General features: G+C 49.9%; 1 long non-coding RNA gene across 1 annotated transcript; it reads left to right on the top strand.

The window, feature by feature from the left end:
* The first annotated feature begins 1,321 nt into the window (after positions 1-1,321).
* On the top strand, positions 1,322-20,583 carry LOC121817518 (uncharacterized). The gene is made up of 3 exons (XR_006057467.2): positions 1,322-4,421; positions 5,756-6,676; positions 20,211-20,583. It is a non-coding gene; the product is annotated as an uncharacterized LOC121817518 (long non-coding RNA).
* Positions 20,584-21,739: the final 1,156 nt, after the last annotated feature.

A 21,739-nucleotide genomic window follows, 5' to 3' on the forward strand; every position in this document is an offset into this window, starting at 1 on the left:
CAGCTCCCAGAAAAACAACGTGTTTAGTTCAGACAGAAGCGAGGCAGAGATGCCCACTGGGAGAGAAAGGGTGTGGACGTCCCCCATAGAGAGGAGGAGCGCAGTAAGAGGTGGTTCAGCCAATTATATAGGGCGGTTCTCTGGGTCTTTTTTCAACCTTTGGCTAATTATCTGGTTTCGTTCTCCATGCCTGACCTACCCTAGGGCCCTCCCCAACTTGTGTGTGTGTGATGGAGTCCAGCCCAGAGGCCTATGGGATCACATATTAGCATCACGTATTATGGCCGGGGGGGGGGGGTGCCTCCTCCTGTTGACCCCCAAGAAGCCTTTCTGCACATGTGCAATGTCTCCCTTGTACTCCAAGGATGGGGAATATACAACCTCCTAATGGCACCCCACTCCAGCACTCTTGCCTGGGAAATCCCATGGACGGAGGAGCCTGGTAGGCTACAGTCCATGGGGTTGCAAAGAGTAGGACATGACTGAGCGATTTCACTTTCACTTTTCACTTTCATGTATTGGAGAAGGAAATGGCAACCCACTCCAGTGTTCTTGCCTGGAGAATCCCAGAGACAGCAGAGCCTGGTGGGGTCACACAGAGTCGGACACGACTGAAGCGACTTAGCAGCTGTAGCAGCAGCAATCCTTTACTTAGATAACCCCTCTCTGTTCCTGTTGAATCAAGGTGACTGCAAGAGACAAAGCCTGCTGTTTATCCTATTTCTGTTGTTACTTCCCATTTCGGAGAGCAAACAGGAGCCTGACTGTAAATGCCAAACCTGGAGCCTACCTGTCTCACGCGACGCAAGCCGGAGATGACATGTAAGTGTCTGGCCTGAAGTCCATCTTTATTGTCCCCAGAAATGTAAGCAGGAGGCCAGTCGTAAGTGCCCAGCCTAGAGTCCATCCATCTCCTGCCTCACCTTCCATTTTTACTAGAAAACCCAGGGAGCCAACTTTCCCTAACCTCACCCTTCTTGTTCCCCCACCAAGGACCCTGTCGTGCATTCAGGATTTACAGTCTCATCCACGGGTTCATGTCTCCAAATCCTTGACCCTGTTACTGGACCCATTTTAAACCTTTGCATAAACAGCCCTGGAACTGGCTTATCTTCCATTGCTTTTCCTGATGGCGAGGCTGTTGAGATGTGCCCTGTCGGGATTTGACCACCAGGTGGCAGGTGGCAGGTGGCTGCTGGCCTCGCCACCCGGCTTCATGGGCAACCAGGCATAAGAGCCATGCTTCACAGCCTAAGGGCTGGGCTGGGCACAGTGCCAGGCAGGCCCACCCTGCCAGCCCTGGAACCAGCGGCCCTGGGGGATCAGCAGGGGGTGGTGCGTGGCAGTGGGAAGAGGAGAGTGGGCAGAGCACCCCCACCTGGGTGGGGTGCAGGCACCACCTCCCTTCACAGCAGCAGCCCCCCAACCCTGAGCGGAGACAGGGACACCACTGGCCGCCGAGCAGGGTGCAGGGCATCAGGGGCACATGACCACATGTCTACATTTCAGGGGTGCTCCACTCAAGGGCAGTGGCTGCCTGGGCCTTCTCCTCAAGCCGAGGGGCCCAGTGAGGGGCTCTTTCCTGCCTGTAGGATGGAGAGTGGACTGGTCCACCCCCATGCTAGGCTGCTGCCCAGAGGCACAGTTGTCACAGGTCCCTGTGGGCTCTGCACTTGGCAATGCTGGTGGTGGGGGTAGGCACAGACCTGGAGGCTGGCACCCAGCCCAGTAGTCACTGGCAGGAGAGTCGGTCAGCAGAGGCGGTCGGTGCTCAGTGGACTGAGATGATGCCCACAGAAATGCCCACGGGCAGGAGTGGCACTTAGAACCTTGGAATCAGGGTTTTCAGGAAGACATGGGTGTGGAAGAGCATGGGCTGGGAGTCCAAACTGACCCTCACCTGCTCACACCTGCCCTCCTGCACCTCACCTGCCCACACCTGCCCTCCTGCACCTCACCTGCTCACACCTGCCCTCCTGCACCTCACCTGCTCACACCTGCCCTCCTCCACCTCACCTGCTCACACCTGCCCTCCTGCACCTCACCTGCCCACACCTGCCCTCCTCCACCTCACCTGCTCACACCTGCCCTCCTCCACCTCACCTGCTCACACCTGCCCTCCTGCACCTCACCTGCTCACACATGCCCTCCTGCATCTCACCTGCTCACACCTGCCCTCCTCCACCTCACCTGCCCACACCTGCCCTCCTGCACCTCACCTGCTCACACCTGCCCTCCTCCACCTCACCTGCTCACACCTGCCCTCCTGCACCTCACCTGCTCACACCTGCCCTCCTCCACCTCACCTGCTCACACATGCCCTCCTCCACCTCACCTGCTCTCACAGGCCCTCGCCTGCCCTCACTTGCTCATACCTGTCCCCACTGGCCCTCACCTGCCCATACTGTGTACCCATTGGCCCTAATCTGCCTCACCTGCCCACACCTGCCCTCCTCCACCTCACCTGCTCTCACAGGCCCACACCTGCCCTCACTTGCTCATACCTGTCCTCATTGGCATTCATCTGCCCTCACCCGCCAATACCTGTCCTCTCTGCCCCTCACCTAGCCCTCACCCATCCTCCCTTGCCCATGCCTGCCCCTGCCTGCTTATAACCATCCTCACTGGCCCTTGCCCCCGCCTGCACGTGCTTGCTCCCACGGCGCTCGTCTGCCCTCCTTGTCCCCCCCATCCTCAGTGGCTCGCGCCTTCTCTCACGTGTCCTCATGGCCCTCACTACCCTCCTGGCCCTGGGACCCTCACTCTCCCGGCTCCTGGCCCTGGCGCCCTGAAAGCTGACTGTGGGTGGGCCGGGCAGTGAGGTGGCCTGAGGATGGGGCCCCCCCTGGGGGCCAGGCTGCCTACTGACTCCTGAAACCACCTCTTTCTTCGGACTCTGAGTGGCCAGGCAGGGGTAGGGGGCAGGGGACAGGGCGGGGGAGAGGGCCAGGCAGGGACCTAGTGTCTCCAGGTGACGCCTCACCTTACTTGTTCCAGGTGATGCCTCAGAGCTTGGCCCGGACAGGGTTGCCATCTCTCTGCTGGTTTCCTGTTATTTGGGGGCAGAGGGCAGGGACTACGGCAGAGGCTCCTGGTGGTCTCCCTGACACTTCTGCTCTGTATGGACAGCAGTCCAGAGCCCAAGGTTGCCTGGGTCACGGGTCAGAGCCTTGGAGTAAGAACAAGCTGGGAGGGAGGTGGGCAGAGAGATGCGGAAAGAGGTGCCAAGGGTCTACTGTCTGACATTTTATGTGAAAGCGCTGATTTTTAACTAATTAAAAATGTTAAATTAGTTAAAACTAATTAACATTGATTAAATTTGTACTAATTAAAACTAATTGAATTCTCTTCCAAGCCCCGAGCTGACTAAAGCACCTGACACGCCAACACACGTCTGCTGGCAGGTGGGCAGCATGTGGGCGGCAGGTGGGCGGCAGCCTGAAGGGCCTGACCCCGGAGAGTAGGAGAGAAATGACTCGGGTCCAGTTGCTGCCGATAAGTCTCGTGACATTGCCCAAGTCTTTTACTGGTTGTCTCGGCCAGGTTCCCCAGTGCTTCCTGGATGGGAAATGGGAGTTGCTGGCTGGTTGAGTGAGGTCGGTCCCGTCCACATAGTCTCCTGGGGGTCAGCCTGGTCTCTGGGCCACTGCCCACTCAGAGTCCCTCACCCCTTCAGGGCTCCAGGGCTTCCGACCCCACCAGGGCTCTATGTGACCCCCTCCACAGTCCCCAGGCCTCTCGTGGGAGTGAGTCCTGGCAGGCACTGGTAGGCAGCCTTGTTGTCCCACTTGGTCCTGTCACCAGTTTGAGTCCCCTGGCTCCACTGGGAACAGGGATGACCTTTTGGTCTCTGCTCACTCACAGGGGAGGGGAAGCAACAGCATAAGGACAGGTGGGGGGTGGGTCTGGGGGGCCAGTGGTGTAGGATCATGTGCAGAGAGGGACCAGCTCTGGTCTCAGTCCTGAGAGGGGTGTAGCCCCAGCGGAGGAGCTGGGGGTTGGGGGGCAGAGACCACCCGTGGTCACTCACAGGAGCAGGCAGAGGGGTGCTCTGGGGCAGAGCTGGGGGCACATTTCATGTTCCAGGCTGACTGAGACCAGGTCTCCTGGCTGACTGCCTGGTTGGGCCCACAGGGCTAATGAGGCCACAGATGTAGATGGAGCTGTGTGAGGGCCTCTCCCCATCAGGTGACTCACCTGGGGCAGGTGGGGACAGGCTGGTGCCACTCACCCTGAGAGGTGCCAGGGCTCTTGTGGCCTCTGTCCTAGCTGCCCTCTGCCCTTCTGTCCTGGGAGATTCTGATGATCCACAGGTGACAAGAGGGGTGAGCTTGTCCAGCTCAGATGAGGATCTGGCGATCTGGTGATCTAGGAGACAACATCAGCCCTCAGCGTGAACAGAGAGCAGTGCCCATGGGAAGGTGGGTATATTGGTGACTGCACCCCATTGCCCTGGGCTTCCATCCCCGGAGAGTGAGGTGGTGGACAGGGTTGGGGCGGAGAGCTGCCTTCTGCCTCTGAGGAGCAGGGTTCTCATCACTGTTTCAACAGTGGCTCTACCCTTGGCGGGCACAACCTGGGGACACCTTTTCGGGGTATTTTTAGAGCTGCACCTCCAAAGTGAGGCTGCCAGTGGGTTGGTAAACAACCAGCATTCCCTTGCTCCATGAGTGCATCCAGGCCTCCTTACTGCTGGGGAGGTGGATGGCTCACAAGCAGGGCTCTGCAAACTCCAGCGGAAAGGAAGGGCCATCTCAGCCAGGTGACAGCCCCTGGCCTCCAGCTCCAGTGCAGAGAAATCCCGGCATGGGTCCGCAGGGAAGGGTGGGAAGGACACCACAGCAGTCTCTCCACCGTGGGGTCCCCAGAGCCCTGGGGGGCAGTGGGGTGCTAGACAGGCAGCCGGAGGCCCACAGAGCACATGGCTGGGAGGCTGAATGGGCTTAATTAGGGCATAATGTGACCACTGCAGATGGTCCCAGGCTGGCCCAGAGTCCCCTTCAGGAGCTCTGACCTCCCTGGGCCTCTCATCTCCAGGGACCCTGGGCCTAGGGGGAAATGGCGCTGGCTGTTTCCTCAGGCCTGTGCACATCAAGGGCAGTGTCTGGCCCCCAGTTCTCTGCCCCTCTACCCGGTCAGAGTTGGCATGACTATCCTGCCTGGATGCTGGCTCCACCCCTGCCAGCTGGGGCACCTGTGGGAGAAGCTGGGGTGCTGTCTCCTGCCCTGGATGGGCCCACCTACACAGCCGCGGGTCAGTGACAAGCTGAGGCCTGTAAGCCTGGCTGCAGGTCTAGGGCCATCTGGGTGGAGGGGGACATCACTAGATTCCTCCTGGGGATAGGGGGTGGGGGTGGAACCTGGGGGAGGGTCTTCCCACCAGAGGGTGCTCCCAGGTACATAGACCTCTCTAAGCAGTTGACACCTAGCATGGAGTGGCCTGCCTGGTCTGCGTGGCTCCTTCTGAGCAGAGCTGGCCGTGGCTGTGTCCTGTTCGCCCAGCCCTGGGTCAACAGGAACTGAGAGGAGCCAGCTGTAGGGCAGGGAGAGTCCCGTCCTTTCTCAGCCTCTGCCTCTAGGGTCTGCCAGCTGGATGCAAGGAAGTGAGGCAGCGGGCAGGAGCAGGTGGGGGCGGCCACCCAGTCCCCTGCCCACCTCCCGTTAGTGGGGTACCCTGGCCAGCTTCCCTTCAGACTAGAGGATGAAGCCACAGCCCCAACCGTGTTGTCTTGACTCTCTGGAACCTTTTGTGCAGGTTTATCAAGGTAACAGTTGCATCTTCAACTTGGAGAAATGACTCTCACAACTTCAATCAGTGCAGAGGAGCAGAGCATGGACCAGCAGCTGCGGCCCGTGTCCCCTCTTCCAGCCTCAGGCTTTGTGCCCCTGGGGGCCCCACTGTAGCCCTGGCAGGTGACACGGCCTTCCCATCAGTTCAGATAGGGAACCCGCCGTGTCCCGAGGTGGCCTCCAAACCCCACACCTCACATGGGGGCTGTGACACGGCCATCAGAGACCTGGGATCACAGAGGGGACCCCGAGGACCAGCTGTGACATCCAGGAGGCCGGCCTGCACGCTTCCTGGGGCCTTAGACGTGGTCAGAGTCAGAGAAGAGCAGCGTGCAGTGCCCAGGTGCACGGCTCCGCCCCTCCGCACGCCCCGCCCCTCCGCAGCCCCCCACCCCGCTCCTCCGCAGGCCCCGCCCCCTCCGCCTCTTGAGAATTTCTGCATTCGCAAGTTCTTCTACCCAAACCCAGCTGCAGCCAACTGCGGTCCTGCCTGGACCAGCCGGGCGTCTAAGGCTTCCTGTCATCTCCACACCTGCTCTGTCCACCACAGTGGCCACTAACCGTGTCCTGACAAATAAATTAAGTAGAATTTGAAACCTAGTTCCTCTGTTTCAGGCCCTTGGTCACGTGTGAATGGACAGTGCAGGCGAGGGCCGATTCTATAGCTGTGGACAGCTCTGTGGGCATGCTGACCTCAGCTGCCCAGAACACTCCCTCAAGGCTTGAGACACACCAGCCCCACCGTGTGCCAGAGATCCAGACCCATCCTCACCCAGAGTCTTGCAGCAGAAGAGATGAGAATGGACACCATGCAGGAGATGACCACAGGGACACAGGGTCAAGGAGCTGGACCCTGGCTTTCAAGGCACAGCACATGAGCCCAGAGGTCAGTGTCTGAAAGTCTTGCCTCTGCCCATGCCAGGTAGGGCTGGTGTCTTCAGGCAACGGGTGTGTGTGTGCACATATTTGCATATTCCTATGTTTGATGAGGTTGTTGGACCAACAAGGAAAAGAGGAGCATGCACTATGAAGGATGGGCAAGCTATAGAGATGATGACCAATCAAAATAAGAATTAAAAATAGTCACGTTAAAGTCATGAGAGTGCGGTTTTGACAGTCCAACTTGCAAAGGTTTTTAAGAAACCTATTTTTTCAGGGTTTTTTGTCTTTCTTTTTTTGAACGGGTAGTATATTTGCATAATTCAAATGTCAAAAAGTATAAAAAGTGATGCAATGATAGGCCCATCCCCTCTCCATGCAGGTCCTGCCATCCCAGCCCTGTCCCCAACAGGCAGCCTCCATCGAGGGGAGAACCTGCCCCAAACATGCAGCAGCACGCATGTCCACGTCCCCTCTCTGCTGTGTGGCTGCCAGTGGACCGTGCACACTACTCCCCTTTCTTGGTAAACCTTGGAGACAGCTCTAAACCCACACACAGGAACTTCAGGTTCTCTTCTGAGTGGCAGTGAAGAACTAATCACCTTGAACAGTCACCATTGTGCTGGTGCACAAGGATATTTATAAGAGCCTTTCCTGGACATAAAAATTTGCTGTCAGAGTGGCCCCAGTGGGGGTAGGGGTTGGGGGTGTGTGGAGAGGTTTATTTTAACCATGGCAGCCAGTTCTGGGCAGAGAGCATAGGCGCCTGCCGGTGTGAGAACACCCACACAGTTGTGTTCACCTGACTTCTGGATGGGGATCCTCTTCAGATTTCTGGAATTTCCTCTGTGCAGTTCTTTTCAAAGTAAGACTGTCCTGTGGTTCCTACCCACATTTTCCTCTTGAACGTGAAAGTGTTAGTCACTCAGTTATGTCTGATATCCCATAATTTTCTGTTGGCTGTCAGACATCATGTTTTCCCCATGTGAGATATTTTTGTGTTCCCATTAGCATGCTTGAGCTTGTTCTGGAAAGCAATTAAGCGACTTGGAAACAACTCCTTTCTCTCAAGACTTATGACTTATTATGGGATGTGCACAAAGGCAGGAAAATATGACTGAAAATGAAGATAAAAATCAGTCCATAGAAACAGATCCAGAAATGAGAAAGAAAACAGATTTAGTAGACAAAGACATTAAGACAATTGTTAGAACTATATTTTTATGTTCAAGAAGTTAGAAAAAAGAGTAGATGTGATAAAGACAGATACAGATATAAAAGATCCAAATCAAGTTTCTAAAGATGAAAACGACAATGTTCAAGGTGAAAAATACACTGGAGGGGAGTAGCAGACTCATTGGAAAAGACTCTGATGCTGGGAGGGATTGGGGGCAGGAGGAGAAGGGGACGACAGAGGATGAGATGGCTGGATGGCATCACTGACTCGATGGACATGAGTTTGGGTGAACTCCAGGAGTTGGTGATGGACAGGGAGGCCTGTCGTGCTGCGATTCATGGGGTCACAGAGTCAGACACAGCTGAGTGACTGAACTGAACTGAACTGAGACATCACAGAAGAAAAGATTAGTAAACTTGAAGATACAGTGCTAGAAACTGTACAAAATGAAACATAAAAACATATCCTAAAAAACAAATAGAAAGTGTGACGAGTTAAAGTCCTCTAATATGTGTATTACCAATGTTCCCCAAGGTAGAGGGGACAAACATTTGAACGACATGAATGCACAGATCCAAGAATCTCAATAAACCCCAAGCAAAAGAAATAAAAGAAAATAATACCAAGGCATAGCACGATCAAACTGTTCAAAACTAATGACAAAGAGAAAAATCTTAAAACCAGTCAGAGGGAGGAAAGACACTTTCATATAGTAGAAAAAAGAAAAGAATAATAGCTTTTATCATGGAAACACTGCAAATAAGAGCACAATGGAGCAACCTCTTTAAAGTACTGAAAGATACAAACTCAAACTAGAATTATACACCCAAAACATTGCCTTTCAAAAGTAGAGGTGAAATAGGCATTTTTAGACGTGGGAAGACTGAAAGTCTTCACACCAGTTCATGTATATCACCAGAAATATTAAACAAAGTCCTTTGAGAAGAAGGAAAATCTGAATCAGTACAAAGGAAAGAAAAGCATCAAAAATGGGAAAATATGGATAAATATAAAGGTGTGTTTTAAAATCTCTAAAATATAACTGACTTCTTAAAGAAAAAATGGTGTATTGTGCGGTTTGTTACAAACTTAGAAGTAAAATGCATGACAACAATTGCATAAAGACTGGGAGGGAGAAACAGAAATCTACTCTTGCAATACAAGATCCCCTAAAGGAAGGCACAGCAACCCACACCAGTATTTTTGCCTGGAGATCCCCATGGACAGAGAAGCCTGGAGGGCTACAGTCCATAGAGTTGCAAAGAGTCGGACACGACTGAAGCAACTTAGCACAGCACATACAACATAATATTACTGTGCTAAGTTAAGGAGGTGCATTATAAACCTAGAGCCACAGATAAAAGAAAGAAGAAAGAATTATGGCTGATAAGCAAACATAAAAGATATATGGAATTAAAAACTATTAATCTCAAAGAAGGCAAAAAATAGCAGATGAGACAAATTTAGAATAAATAGTAAGATTATAGATTTAAACTTAACCATATTAATAACCACATTGATATTCTAATGGTCAAAAGATTCCAACTGGAACAGAAATTGTAAGATTTAATAAAAGAGAAGACCAAATAATATACTGCCAACAGGAAAAACACTTTAAGTGTAAAGATACAAATAGGTTAAAAATAAAAGGATGGGAAAATATATAACATAATGATACTACTTAACAGATAGTTGGAGTGACTCATAACATTGGACAAGTAGATATCACGGCAAGAAACATTGTAAGAGATATGAAGGATTATTCTGTAATAAGAAAGGGATCAATTCATTATGAGGACTAACACCCTAAGCATTTATGTACCTAATAAAAAGCTTCAAAACAGGGAAGCAAAAAGTGCTAGAACCAGAAGGAAAAGAACAAGTCAACAATTGTAGTTGGAGATTTCAACTCCTTATCTCAATAATTAACAGAACAAATGGACAGAGAACTTAGCAAATGAATAAAAGACTTAAATGACACTATCAATCAAGTTAACATTTGTAGAGTATGTCACCCAACCACAGCAGAATATGTAATCTTTTTGCTCCACATAGTTGATTTACAAAAATAGACCATATTCTGGCCCATAAAATGATTCTCAATACATTTAAAGGATCCAGGTCATTCAAAGTATGTTCTCTGACCACAGTGAGAATCAATTAAGATTCAGTAACAAAACTAGGTGATCTCCAAATATTCAGAAACTAAACACAGATATCTAAGTGATGCACAAATTAGAAAAAAAGTTATAGGAAAATTTCAAAGCATTTTAACCAGGATGAAAATGAATACACAACCTATCAGGTTGTGAGGTTTTCTTTTTCTACTTTTTCTGCTTTAATTAAACATCTTATATGATTCCATTTATCTCCTTTCCTAGCGTATCAGTTTTCCTGATTTAAAAAATATTTAAGTGCTACTCCTAGAGTTTGCAGTGTACATTAAAACACGACCTTAGTGAGGTTTATCTGAGGTTAATTTAAGCCCATTTTCAGTTTTAACTGTACCGCTTCATACAGAGTGGAGGTGCCTTATAGTAGAGTTCCAAATTTCACTCCATTCTTCATGCCATTGCTGCTGTTTGTTTTACTTAGTCACCCAAAACGTTGCTATTATTACTACTTTAAACAGTTATGCTTTAGATCAATTAAGAATAAGGATGAAAAGGATTTTATTTTATCTTTAGTTAGTTCAGTCAGTCGTGTCCAACTCTTTGCGACCCCATGAATCACAGCACATCAGGCCTCCCTGTCCATCATCAACTCCCAAAGTTCACTCAGACTCACATCCATCGAGTCAGTGATGCCATCCAGCCATCTCATCCTCTGTCATCCCCTTCTCCTGCCCCCAATCCCTCCCAGCATCAGAGTCTTTTCCAATGAGTCAACTCTTCACATGAGGTGGCCAAAGTACTGGAGTTTCAGCTTTAGCATCATTCCTTCCAAAGAAATCCCAGGGCTGATCTCTTTCAGAATGGACTGGTTGGATCTCCTTGCAGTCCAAGGGACTCTCAAGAGTCTTCTCCAACATCACAGTTCAAAAGCATCAATTCTTGGGTGCTCAGCCTTCTTCACAGTCCAACTCTCACATCCATACATGACCACAGGAAAAACCATAGCCTTGACTAGACAGACCTTAGGTGGCAAAGTAATGTCTCTGCTTTTGAATATGCTATCTAGGTTGGTCATAACTTTTCTTCCAAGGAGTAAGTGTCTTTTAATTTCATGGCTGCAGTCACCACCTGCAGCGATTTTGGAGCCCCAAAAAATAAAGTCTGACACTGTTTCCACTGTTTCCCCATCTATTTCCCATGAAGTGATGGGACTGGATGCCATGATCTTTGTTTTCTGAATGTTGAGCTTTATGCCAACTTTTTCACTTTCCACTTTCACTTTCATCGAGGCTTTTTAGTTCCTCTTCACTTTCTGCCATAACGGTGGTGTCATCTGCATATCTGAGGTTATTGATATTTCTCCTGGCAATCTTGATTCCAGCTTGTGTTTCTTCCAGTCCAGCATTTCTCATGATGTACTCTGCATAGAAGTTAAATAAGCAGGGTGACAATATACAGCCTTGACGTACTCATTTTCCTATTTGGAACCAGTCTGTTGTTCCATGTCCAGTTCTAACTGTTGCTTCCTGACCTGCATACAGATTTCTCAAGAGACAGGTCAAGTGGTCTGGTATTCCCATCTCCTGAAGAATTTTCCACAGTTTATTGTGATCCACACAGTCAAAGGCTTTGGCATAGTCAATAAGGCAGAAATAGATGTTTTTCTGGAACTCTCTTGCTTTTTCTGTGATCCAGAGGATATTGGCAATTTGATCTCTGGTTCCTCTGCCTTTTCTAAAACCAGCTTGAACATCAGGGAGTTCATGGTTCACATATTGCTGAAGCCTGGCTTGGAGAATTTTGAGCATTACTTTACTAGCATGTGAGATGAGTGCAATTGTGCGGTAGTTTGAGCATTCTTTGGCATTGCCTTTCTTTGGAATTGGAGTGAAACTGACCTTTCCAGTCCTGTGGCCACTGCTGAGTTTTCCAAATTTGCTGGCATATTGAGTGCAGCACTTTCACAGCCTTCTTAAACACTCATTTCTTTATGTAGATCCAAGTTTCTGACCTATATCATTCCCTTCTCCCCAAAGAACTTTAGAAAAGAGCATGTCTGCTGTCAATGAATTCCTTCAGTTTTTGTTTGTCTGAGAAAGTCTTTAGTTCTCCTTCACTCTTAAAAGATAATTTCATCAGACAGAATTCTAGGTTGGTGGAGGTTTTCTTTCAACACTTTAAATATTCACTCCACTCTCCTTGGTTGACTGTAGATGCCCAAATTCTCAACTAAATGTTAACAAATCAAGCTCAACAATATGTAAAAAGGAAAACACATCACGATATAGCAAGGTTTATCCCAGGAATGCAAGGTTGGTTTAACATTTGAAAATCGATTGATCTAATTCATCACAATAACAGACAGAAATTAAGAGAAACCATAGGCTTATCTCAGGAATGCACGGTTGGTTTCGCATTTGAAAATCAATCAATGTAACACATCACAATAACAGATAGAAATAAAGAAAATCTATACTTTCATCTCAATAGATGCAGAAAAACATTCTTGATGAATCTTAAATGCAGATTGCTCAGTGAATGAAGTTAGTCCGAAAAGACTGCATATCATGTAATTATAATTGTATTTATGATATTCTGGAAAAGGTGAAACTGTTGTGATGGTAAAAAGATCTGTGATGGCCAGGAATTTGTGAGAAGGGATGAGGGATTGGGTACGTGAAGCAAAGGGGATATTTTTTTTAGTGTGGTTACATTATTCTGTATGAGATGCTGATGGTGGATATATGACATTGTCCATTTGTCAAAACTCATAGAACTTTACGGCATGAAGAATATACCTTATTGTGTGCATTTAGGAGTTTGGGGATCTCAGGATGGAGCCCAGAATGTGACAAAATAATCTTACTGTATCACAAATGTATAAAGCATCCTCACTGGGGAGGGTGCATCCTCACTGACCCCCTTAGGAATGACTAGTTTTGGAAATGGGTAGAGTCTATAAGTCTAAAGGCCAAAGAAATTGTGCATAGGTTGATATAGTTGTTTCCTGGGGGACATGGGTTAATAAAGATTGAGGGCAGGAGAAGAAGGGAGTGACAGAGGATGAGATGGTTGGATGGAAACACCATCTCAATGTACATGAGTTTGGGCAAACTCTAGGAGACAGTGAAGGACAGGGAAGCCTGGTGTGCTGCAGCCCGTGGGGTCACAAAGAGTCGGACATGACTTAGCAACTGAACAACAACAATATGTGTATGCTATTACTGAACAGAGCTTGGGTCTGCTCGCCTGATGCACAGCAAAGCCAGCCTACTGATACCAAGTTGTGGTGAAGGAAAGTGCAGCGTTTATTTGCAGGACACTAGGCAAGGAGAATGGGCAGCTCATGCTCAAAAGATCTGAATCCCTAATGGCTCTTAGAGAAGAATTTTTAAAGGCAACATTAGGTGTGAAGGTTGCAGGGTGCATGATCATGGACATTCTTCTGATTGGTTGGTGGTGAGATACCAGGGTGGTATTTCAGGAACTTCAGCTATCCGTTTTCTGACTCCAACTTGTCTGGAGTCTGTGTGCTGGTAATCATCCTGCAGTCGCTTTCTCCACCTGGTCAGGGTTCAGTTTCTTCAAAAAAGCCTTAATATATTCATCATATTATCTATAATATAATAGTTCCTCCCTTGAGGAGGAACTAAGCATTCTTAGCTTTGTTTTATGGTGAAAGTATTTTTATTTTGTTTTGCTTTAACTACTTTCCTTTGTGTCTACATTTTCTCACTTTTCTGATTAAATGTGCTCTTGGGAAGTCAGGGAAGGCTTAGGTGGCTAAGGCTTTTCTACAAACAAGAAATGGGGGATGAGGACAGGTCTGATCCTGGGAAGGCCCTGCAGGGTCCTGCTCAGTTTTGATACTGGCATTAAACAGTTAGGTAAGTGGATGGGGTGGGAGCCAGGTGTCCCCCTGCTGGTGGGTGGGGCGGGGGGGGGAGGTTACACCTCAGGAAGGTGAGGAGGGAAGGTGATCCACGTGGTAATGGCTAGAGTTAGCGGCATCGGGGTGGACTCACGTTTAGCTTAAGGAGGACGCCAATGGCTATAAATGGAGGAATTTTAGATGTGTGCAGTCACACCTCAGAAATACTGCAGGTTCAGTTCCAGACAATAAAGTGAATGTTGCAATAAGGTGACTCACAAAATTTTTGGTTTCCCGGTGCATATTAAAGTTATTTTATACTATACTGTCATCTATTAAGTGTACAATAGCATTATGTATATAAAAATCAATGTACATCAGTTAATTAAAAGTACTTTTTGATTAAAATGCTAATCATCATCTGAACCTTCAGAGAGCTGTGGTAGTGACAACAAAGATCGCTGATCACAGATCACAGTAAATACAACAATAATGACAAGTTGTAAAATACTGCAAGAATTATCAGTAATCTCAAATATGCAGATGACACCACTCTTATGGCAGAGAGCGAAGGAGAACTAAAGAACCTCTTGATGAAAGTGAAAGATGACAGTGAAAAAGCTGGCTTAAAACTCAACATTCAGAAAACTAAGATCATGGCATTTGGTCCCATCACTTTATGGGAAATAGATGGGGAAACAATGGAAACAGTGACAGACTTTATCTTCTTGGGCTCCCAAATCACTGCAGGTGGTGACTGCAGCCATGAAATTAAAAGATGCTTGCTCCTTGGAAGAAAAGCTATGACCAACTTAGATAGTATATTAAAAAGCAGAGACATTACTTTGCCAACAAAGGTCCATCTAGTCCAGGCTATGATTTTTCCAGTAGTCATGTATGGATGTGAGAGTTATACTATAAAGAAAGCTGAGCACTGAAGAATTGATGCTTTTGAACTGTGATGTTGGAGAAGACTCTTGAGAGTCCCTTGGACTGCAAGGAGATCAGACCAGTCCATCCTAAAGAAAATCAGTCCTGAATATTCATTGGAAGGACTAATGCTGAAGCTGAAACTCCAATACTTTGGCCACCTGATTTGAAGAACCAACTCATTGGAAAAGACCCTGATGCTGGCAAAGATTGAAGGCAAGAGGATAAGGAGATGACAGAGGATGAGATGGTTGGATGGCATCACCGACTCAATGGACATGAGTTTGAGTAAGGTCCAGGAATTGGTGATAGACAGGGAAGCCTGGTGTGCTGCAGTCCATGGGGTCAAAAAGAGTCAAACACGACTGAACTGAACTGAACTGAAGAATTACCAAAATGTGACACAAATATGAGACATGAAATGCTGCTGGAAAAATGGAGCCATGAGACTTGCTTGACACAGGGTTGCCACAACCTTCAATTTGTCAAAAGCACAATGTCTGCAAAGCACAATAAAGCGAGACAGGCACACAGGTTAATGTACACACAGGTAGTTCCTTCTTTGTCAGCTGAGCGGACTTAGAAGCAGCCACAGCCCGGCAGCAATGATCACATCAGCGCCCAAATCGTGGTCTCTTACACCATTTCCAGCAGAAGGGACCAGGCTCCCTGGAGGAACACTGACTCTCAGACAGGAGCAGGAAATGGCTCGAGGAAGGGAAGTGCTCGGAAACAAACCACAACAGCCCCCAAGGGCGGGCATGTCAGGGGGACAGCAGAGCCAACCGAGGAACTCCCGAGGGCCAGTGCCGGAGCCAGTTCAGCAGCAGAACAGCAACAGTACTGGATCACGGCCCAAAGCAAAAAATAAATAAATACCCCCGGGGCCAGCCTGACATAAACAAGTGATGGAGAAGGAAACCGGGAGGATTCACGTGGCTCTGCAGCTGCCCCGACCTCAGGGGAGGGGAGCGCCCCTCCTCGGGTAGGGGGTGTGCACAGCGACCCCCTTCCAGAGGACGATGGGAGGAGGTGGCAGCATAGTGGAGATGCCTGCGAGACTCGCCTGAGCCCGGCGACCACGGTCAGCGTCCACCATGGAGGTCACGTGACGGCACGCACCCTGGAGGAGACGTGGTGAGAAGGGCCCCTCCCTTCTGTGGTCTTCACTGAGGGGCGTCCTGCAAAACGCCTGGCTCCTCCTCCAAACCGTCAAGGTCGTTAAAGACAAGAAGGTCTGAGGGACTGTCACAGCCCAGAGGAGCTCTGAGGGGACACAATAGCAGCATGTCACATGGGGGCCTGGCCGGAGCCCTGGGGCAGCAGAAGGTCAGTTGGGGAAACTGAGGAGTCTGAACAGACTGTGACTTACTGGTTTCATTAGCAATAGTGTGTTGATTATTGGTTCACTCATTGTAACAAATGCCACGCATGAATGCAAGATGTTAATAGGGAAAAATGGGGTGGGTGTGTAGGAAATCATTGTGTTATCTTTACAGTTTATAAATCTACAACTGTTACAGATGAACTTAAAATAAAAAGGAACAAACGATACTAGGGGGAAAAATAAGAATTTTATCTATGGGAAATAACGCATGAAAAGATGTCATTATTCATTTGGGAAATGCAAATTAAAAACTCCACAAGGTAGCGCTACACCCCACTAGAAGATCAAAGTCAAAAAGGCGAGCCTTGAGCCAGATGCTGACGAGGATCCAGGACCACAGCACGTGCACCTGCTCCAAGAGGCAGAGGGGCTCTTCCTTAGAGTTCACTTTCAGGAGTCACCTTGTGTGTGATCCGGGAGTCCCCTCCTGGGTGCTGCCCAAGAGAAACAATCACCTGCCTTCAGAGCAGTTTTGTAATCACCCAAGACAAAGCTCAGCCCACTGTCCATCACTAGACAACTCTGGACTGTGGCAGCCATAGGGGGGAGGCTGGCAGCCGTAAGGGAGGGGACCGCCTACCACAGCGGGGACCTCAGACAGTGAGTGCTGAGTCACGTGAGGATGCCAGACCACAAGGTGAATGTGGTGACGACTCCACTTATGTGAAATTCTGGGACTTGCAAGGTAATCATGGTGACAGGCAGCAGGCGGGAGGCTTCGAGGGACAGGCAGAAGATCCAGGTGACTGTTCACCATCCTGGTTCTCATGCTACGTTCACAAGTGTGTATGTATCAACTCCTCCACTTTAAAGGTGGATGGTTTATTTCTGTTCCCAATAAAATTTCAGGCAAAAGCACAAGGAATTCAAGAAGTTGGACTTGTGGGTTTTTGGTGAAATCAGTGAATTGTTGGTGTTGAAAACACAGCCTCTTGCTTTTACGTCAAAAGTGTGTTAAAGTTCCTTCTGGGCTTTAAAATGATAAATGGACTTTGAAATGCTTAAATCTGCCAACACAAACAAAAATTTAAACCAGCACACACCAAGGGCAGTTGTGTCATTGGACCTGAATAAATCCCATACGAACTCCTTGCACAGCAAACAGCTCCGGGGGAGTGGGTCATAATTTTTAAGACAAATATCTTCTGCGTTCTTCTTTGAATGTCTTGTGTTTAAGAAATAACACGGCTAAGCACTGGCTTCTTCCAGCCCACTGTGCGGAAACACGCCCCGCAGAGCTTCTTGGCAGGAACATGGCTGCCTGCTTGCCATCCGGATGGGGTGACCAGATTTGGTCCCCAGTGCCCCATATGGAAATTTCCAGAGATGTTTTCCCTTCGTCACATCTTTAATTTGTCAAATGGGCCTCTCTCACTTCGGTTGCCAGGTTCACACAGCTGCCAGGGAAGAGCTGGCCTGCGTGCCCGGGAGGCGGTCCATCTCTGTGTCCGGCCAGACCCTCTTCCACCGTCAGCCCCACAGAGTCTGAGGGCGTGGGGTCCCCCCGAGGCGCTCATGGAAGCAGGGTGCTGCCTTGCTCCTGCAGAAGTGAACACACAGTGCCCCCTAGGGCGCCCCCCCCCCCCCCGCCGTAAAGCCTGGGCCTCCTCCATCCTCCCCTCAGTGTGAGAAGCAGGGTGGGTGCAGGTGCTGCTGACTCATGAAAGGCTGTGCTGGGCTCCCAGGTTCCTGTGAATGAGTTTGTTTTGGGCGAGGCCCCGTGCCATTCCTGCCGCCCTGACCTTGAGGACATGGCCGATCCTCTGTGCCCAGCCTTCTCCTCTTCTCTGCAGCAAGGGTTCCCATCCTGTCACTCAGTCTAGGGAGCTTTGGGCCCTGATTTGCACTTTATAAACTAAAAAAAGAGAAAGGAATTTGTTTCCTATAATGTTGATACCTCTGTCGGCAAAGAACCAGCAAGGTTGAAAGCATTTCATGGGTCCCTGCAGCTTTGCTTCCGGGGATAACAAGCATGATCTCCCCTAGAATGAACTGTGCAGCTGTTTCAAAGGTCAAAGTTCAGGCTTTGGGAACATGCTGGGACAGAGTGACACCACGGGCTGTTTTCAGCAGAGGCGGGAGATTTAACCTGGTAAAGAATTTGCCCGCAGTGCAGGTGACCTGGGTTCGATCCCTGGGTTGGGAAGATCCCCTGGAGAAGGCAAAGGCTACCCACTCCAGTATTATGGCTAGAGAATTCTATGGACAGTTTATGGGATTGCAAAGAGTCAGACAAGACTGAGCGACTTTCACTTTCACAGGAGTAAAGGATGTGGTTTGAGAACAGCTCTGGGTCCCCTAGTCCTGGCACAGGTCTGAGCATGAAGAGCTATGATGACCAGATAGAAGAGGCACACCCACCCCACCGCAGGCCCTGTGGGTGTGGATGTAGGTGTGAAGACTGGAACTAGCAGCTACTTTGACATTATGAGGGCAGCCACCCCAAGGGTAAGGCTGACATGAGCAGAGCTGCACAAACAGATATTTGCAGCAATGAGTCTGGAAACCTGATCATATCTGCTCTGGACTGTCCTGTCACAGGAGTCAGTATTTATTAGCAAGTTCATGTTGAGGTCCATTAGAGTTGGGCATTCCGTTTCTTGAAACTTAGAGATATCGCTTGTTCTAGAAGCACATACTCTAGAATCAGAGCACATTGACTCCCAGGCCTTTGATACTGACCTTGTGCTGGCTCAGTCATACAAAGAACGTAATGCAATAGCCAAGGACTGGCCACACTGCCTATTTTTACTTCTGAAAGTTATGACCAACCTAGGTAGCATATTCAAAAGCAGAGACATTACTCTGCCAACAAAGGTCCGTCTAGTCAAGGCTATGGTTTTCCAGTAGTCGTGTATGGATGTGAGAGTTGGACTGTGAAGAAAGCTGAGCACCGAAGAATTGATGCTTTTGAACTGTGGTGTTGGAGAAGACTCTTGAGAGTCCCTTGGACTGCAAGGAGATCCAACCAGTCCATTCTGAAGGAGATCAGCCCTTGGTGTTCTTTGGAAGGAATGATGCTAAAGCTGAAACTCCAGTACTTTGGCCACCTCATGCAAAGAGTTGACTCGGTGGAAAAGACTCTGATGCTGGGAGGGGTTGGGGGCAGGAGGAGAAGGGGATGACAGGATGAGATGGCTGGATGGCATCACCGACTCGATGGACGTGAGTTTGAGTGATCTCCGGCAGTTGGTGATAGACAGGGAGGCCTGGCGTGCTGTAATTCATGGGGTCTCAAAGAGTCGGACATGACTGAGCGACTGAACTGAACTGAACTGAAATTGTCTCTATTCCACAAAAGTATGTTCACTCCTCACTCGAGTGGGATTGTGTCTCTAAAACTTCCACGGCTTTTACTTTCCCCTGCATCTGGGCAGGCGGCCCCCAGCTCAGTGATCTGTCTCCCGTGGCGAGTCCTCTTGAGAACTCCCCTCCCGCACTGAAGCTTTCAACCTTGAGCTTCCAGGGCATCCATGTGCACTCTCCCTCTTTAGCTCCGCCTCCCTGCTTTCTGCAAGGACAGGGTCCCTCTCCCCTGCTTGGGACCCCCGGCCATTGTCTCATGGTTCTGTTTCTGAGGCCGAGCACGTTTGGGATGGAGTCAGCTCTGCCGGGCTGATGAGACCTCAGGATGGTTTCACCTCCACCACAGGGAGGCTTCTCCTCTGCCTCTAGTGTTTGCTTGTCCCCAGCGTGCAGCTGTCATGGTGCCACAGGCCCTGTGAAGGGGGAGCTCATGGTTTCCTTCCAAACAGTGAAGTTGTAACAGAGCAGGACCCCCTGGGACCTTCCTGGGACAGACTCCACCCCTGAGTCCTCCACCTGCCTCGTTTGTAAAAAAAAAAAGCTGTAGTCTCCATGGCCTCCTCCGAGTCACCGACGCCTGGCTCAAGAATTAATGCTTGAAAGGATGTGAGCATGGAATAGCGAAAAATAGCAGCTGGGTCAGAACTGGTGACAATTTAGAAAAATAGATCAGCCATATGGTAATCACAGAATCTTTAGTTCCTCCCTGAAGTAGCTTAATAACTGTCTGATGCGCAGTCCTGAATTGTTCTACAGATACTGAAATCCTCACCAAATGGAAGAAGTTCGCTGCATGATGGCCACGAACATGTAGTCCCTAGACTGGTCAGGACCAGACAGCTGATGATGGAGATTCCTAGAAGACCAACCCATTACCTCACCACCAATCAGTCAGAAGAAAACCAGAGCCTGCAGCCCTTAACCCACATGCTGCCTTTAAAAACCCTTCCCTGAAAGCCACCAGGGAGCAGGGACTTTTGAGCACAAGTCGCCAGTCTCCTTGCTCAGACCTACAGTAAACCTTCCTCTGCTCCGGACTCCGAGTTTTCACTTTGTCTGGCCTCACAGTGCATCGGACACATGGACATGGGTTTGACAATGAAATAAAGGAGTAAGCTGGACGTTTCAAGCCACCAGCCTCAGCTGGTCACAGGCCACCACCCTGCCACAAACCTGCTCTGTCCCAAGGGGGTGGGTCTTCCAGGCCCTAAGCAGCCTGGACCCCTAGCCCTTCACCCATAGGATGGGGGTCCTTCCCAGAACCAGGCACAGCTCTGGCTGTGACCCTGTGGGGGAGGTGCTGAGTGGCCCCAGCACTGCTCAGCAGGCTTTTTTTCCCCTGCTTTTGGCGGGCTTCTCTTCCCACTTTCCCTGGGTCTTGGAGCCGCCAGGACCTCCCTGCATTGTGTCTGTGTGTCCATAGGATTTTGGATGATGTGCTGTTGAAAGTGGGCATTGGAGACACGGTGTCTGTCGGGGATTCGGGGTCTTATGGAGGGAGGGGTGTGGGAATCCTGCTCACCGTGACTGTCCATCCACTGCAACTCACTCATCCTTCCGCACAGAGCCTGGGCCCAGCCTGCGCGGAAGGGTGGCAGCTCGGTGACAGCAGGGCTGTACCGAGGTGCAGTTGACAGCCACGTCGGTGCAGACAGGAACCGGCCTGTGTTCCCGGGCAGTGGGGTCAGCCTCTGCAGCCCTCACTATCCCCACACAGCCGAGTGTGGATGTCTGTACTGCCCAGCTCCTGACCTCCAGGTCTGCCTTGTCTTCCCAAGCACCACTCCTTAGACCCAGCCCCTTAGCTCCTGGCCCTCACCTCTGTCCTGCAGCATCTGGCTTCAGTGGCTGAGGATGTCCAGTCCCTCTGGGAGCCCAGCCAGCTGCCTCCCCCACCCCTCCCACACATACCCCCACCCCGTCTGAAAGGGGTGCTGACCATCCTGACACTCCTTGAGAAGGCCGCCGAGGCCTGGGGAGGCCATGTGTGCTGGGGTCCAGAGCCAGGGTGGTCTCTCTGAGGCCAGTCATGTGTGCTGGGGTCCAGAGCCAGGGTGGTCTCTCTGAGGCCAGTCATGTGTGCTGGGGTCCAGAGCCAGGGTGGTCTCTCTGAGGCCAGGCTGTGCCTGCAGGAGGTTCGCGCCCCTCCCAGGGCATCCTGCCTGGAAGCTGGGGCCTGGGGTGGACATTTGCTTTGGGGCCAGGCTCTGAGATCAGGGGTTCAGGTCCCATTATACACAATGACTGCTCCTAGAAGGCCTCCGTACTTCTCATCTGGGCGTGTC

The sequence above is a fragment of the Ovis aries genome, chromosome 1 (assembly GCF_016772045.2).
Source record: "Ovis aries strain OAR_USU_Benz2616 breed Rambouillet chromosome 1, ARS-UI_Ramb_v3.0, whole genome shotgun sequence".
NCBI lineage: Eukaryota > Metazoa > Chordata > Mammalia > Artiodactyla > Bovidae > Ovis > Ovis aries.